Source organism: Corapipo altera, unplaced genomic scaffold (genome assembly GCF_003945725.1).
Source record: "Corapipo altera isolate COAL_440 unplaced genomic scaffold, ASM394572v1 75, whole genome shotgun sequence".
Lineage (NCBI taxonomy): Eukaryota > Metazoa > Chordata > Aves > Passeriformes > Pipridae > Corapipo > Corapipo altera.
Window position 1 is genome coordinate 12968652 of NW_020884887.1, and position 3448 is coordinate 12972099.

The 3448-nt window shown below is 45.6% G+C and overlaps 1 long non-coding RNA gene across 1 annotated transcript; it reads right to left on the minus strand.

Moving 5' to 3' along the window:
- Positions 1–1056: 1056 nt before the first annotated feature.
- LOC113947243 lies at positions 1057–1678 on the minus strand. Its single transcript, XR_003527663.1, has 2 exons — positions 1633–1678; positions 1057–1508 (listed from the first exon to the last, which is right to left on the minus strand). It is a non-coding gene; the product is annotated as an uncharacterized LOC113947243 (long non-coding RNA).
- Between the last annotated feature and the right edge of the window lie 1770 nt (positions 1679–3448).

The window sequence follows — 3448 nt, forward strand, 5'->3', positions numbered from 1 at the left end:
TTCCCATCTCTCCCTGGCAGCTGGACTTTCTCCCTTCTTCTGGTTTTCCACAAAGGTCTGACCAGCAACCTCCTACAGAAACAAGGAGAGGGTGCTCCTGGTTTTGTGGGGAGAAGACTCAGAAATCTGGATCACCAGAAAAATGGACTGATTTCACCTAGTTCAAGGCTGGGTCTGCTCCAGGTAGGGATGTTGTGTTGTCACTTGTATAATTAAAGGGATCCAAAATATAGAGTGCTGATAATATATATCAAATTCCTCTCCAGGATTTAGACTCCACCACAGAACAAGGAATATCAGACGCAAAAAACTGATGTACAGGTCTAGGAGCCTTTTGCCTCCATTTTTGGGTGAATATCTTCAGTGAACAGTGAAAATCTTTCAGATGAGCTCTGCTGTAAGAACAGAAATGGCAACTTTACCCCATCCTTGTGCACCTGCAGGTGATTTTGGAGAGCAGAAAAATAGGGATGATGTTGCTTTTCTCAATTAAGGATTTAATAAAAAAAATTTTGTTCTGCCATCCTACAGATATCTTACTTCAGTTAACGAGAAAAACAAGAGTTCAGCCAATGGAAACTTTGGCTTTGCTGAGGACTGATCATCCCCTGCCATGGGCAGACCACCTGCTTTCAGAGATGCTCTGTGTGTTTTAGAGAAGGTTTTTACCTTAACACACAAAAGACCCTTGAGTTAAATACAAACATGATTTGTCAAGTCAGACTGTTCTGAATGTCAAATTAGAAATCACAAAACTGTTTTTCTTTATCAAGCGGCACACAAACACTTAAACTCCCCAGTCCCCTGGCCCTGCTGGGGAACACTATGTTCAATTTTCCTCTAGTTTTTGTCACAGTCATAGGTGGAAATATATCTTAATGCAGTAGCCAGCCACACTGAGAGACTGGCACTTCAATGGATGAAGGTTCAACTGTCCAGAGAGTGTCAATGTCTTATTAAGATTTCAGCTCCATCACTCCCAGGTTTCATCTCCCTCTTTCACCCTGTTTTAGATGGTTCTTTAATCTTTCTTTTTCTTTTTTTTATTTTTTAACCACATCAGAGCATCTTGCCACCTTCCCTAATTAATCCTCTGGATCCCTGCAGGGTAAGGAAATATTATCAGATCTGTTTTTCCAACCAAGAAGGAGGTTGCAGGATAAACATCTTGTTGCTCAGAACATGATCAGAGATACCCAGGTCTGCAGGGAGGCAGGAGCACCCCTGGGCTATAAAAGAAACTTCCAGGGGATCACCCTGGTTTAATAACTCACCTTATTGCTTGGTGTTGATTACCCTCAAAACTTACAATTAATGTCAGCCCTGAGAAAAATGAAGCAAAAATCGATAACCAGAGAAGCAAGAGGGATCCCATCTCCCCAGCCTGTCATCTGCTGTCTGACAGGCACAGCCACGACTTCCCACCACTGACAGACCATTCCCAGACTCCAGTAAGGGGGGAGGAAAATTTCTGACACCAGACAGGTGAGTTGGACAAGCAAGAAGCCCTAAATAAAAACAGACTCTGATAATAAAACAACCCTGTGAAGCTTCACAAGCAATCCTTGGCTCATCCCAAACACCAGCAAAGTTAGGGTGAGGAGAAGGAGGGCGGTGCCAAAGGGTTCCTACCTGAGAGTTCAACATTTCTTCAAAAGATGACAGGGACTCCCAAGCCCTTTCTGTTCTGAATTCCCTACAATGAAGCCAAAACTCTGGTTAAACATGAAGTTTTATAGCACACCAGTGGAACAGGCAGGAAGAAGGCTACACATGCAGGTGGGATGTGTTTTGTGCAGCAGCCTGGAGACAAACTCACTTCATTCCCTTTGAGAAGAGACATGAATAGGAGGCAAATGAAAGCACAGTTTTTCACAGTCTCCCCGAATCCACTTCTGAACCCCAGAGAGTCTGTTCAGGACAGGCATTGCCTTTTATTCATGTTGCAGGTTGGTAAGGGACTGCTGGTACCAAAAGCAAAAATGTATTCAACACTGAAACCTCATAGTGAGCTGGAACACTTCATCCTTTCTTTTCTTAATTCAGATTCAACCCCCAACAATTGGGGTTAAGCACTGGGAACACAGACACTGTGAACAGCACACACAGCCTGGTTAATGCACAGACCTGTCCTTGGACACACATCCCTGGAGAGCAACAGGCTGGGCCAGAAACAGGGACAGGACTAACAGTCCTGAGCCAACACTTCCAGGCAGCCCTCAGAGCACAGAACGTGTCTGTCCAAGAGCTGACACACCCCTGGGGGTGGGTGAAGCCTTTCTCCTGCCACAGAGCCCAGCACTGCATCCCTGCCCCCTTTTGCTCCCAGCTGAGTTCACAAATCAGGGTTGAGTGATTAGAAACCAGTTTAAGTGTAAAGGAGGTACCAAAGACAACCATTCTCTACAATTACGCCTTTTCCTTTCCCTTCCCAAACACCCTCCTGCTCATGTTCTCCATGTGTGGGTGTGCTGAAGCTGCCTCCCCTGGAGCATCACTGGGTGCCCACCCACACACTCCCAGCTGTACGAAACTCTCAGGTTGTGCTTTGCCTTCTGTACACACCAGGAAAGCTGCTGCAAAGGCAAAATGAGAGTTTTTGTCAGGACAGAGGGAATCCACATGACTCCACACAAGGACTTTTCCCTATGGGTGCAGCTCCTCTCCCTGTAAAACCCTTTGGAAGCTGCGTGGAGCTGCCCAGTGTGCTGGGCAGGGGGCCTGGAATACTCCCACAAACAGCCAGAGTCATTTCCCTACATCCACTTGAGCAGTGGCAAAGCTCACTGGAATGGCAGGAGGTGTGGGATGCTTGTTCCCCATCCTGCAATGGAACATTCCTGGATGAATCACGACGTTCCTCACCACGGAGAGGAGAACAAAGGATTTGGACACAGCACTGATCAAACACACACAAGCTCCCTTTTATAGAATCATAGGATGTTTGGGGTTGGAAGGGACCTTAAGACCATCTAGTTCCAACCTCACTGCCTCAGACTTCTCTGGAAACTTCCTCAGTGCTCCTGCTTCAGCTGGTGCAAACATGTCCCAAGAAACCTAATGGTAGGAGTTAGTTTTAAACAGCACACACAAGCTCTTCTGAAACAAAACATTTTCAAGACTTCTCTGCACTTGAGCCAATTTCTTCAGGCATCCTGCCCCATATTTAAGCACCAAAGGCAAGATCCCCACATCAGGTGCCTGGTGTTAAATTTTATGGCCCTGCACTTCAAAATACGGCCCTCAATAACTGAATCTCAGGCACCTGGAAATAAGTATTTTCCTTTGGAGTGATTAAAAAAAGGAAATAACCCCTGTATATTATTTTCATTTTCTTTGCTTTATAAGGTTTTAAGCTGCTTTTATGCGGCACTGGAAAGTTCCAGCCCGTGATTTGTTGCATTCTGGTGTGCTAATAGAAACATCCCCCTGACTGCTGCTCACTCTG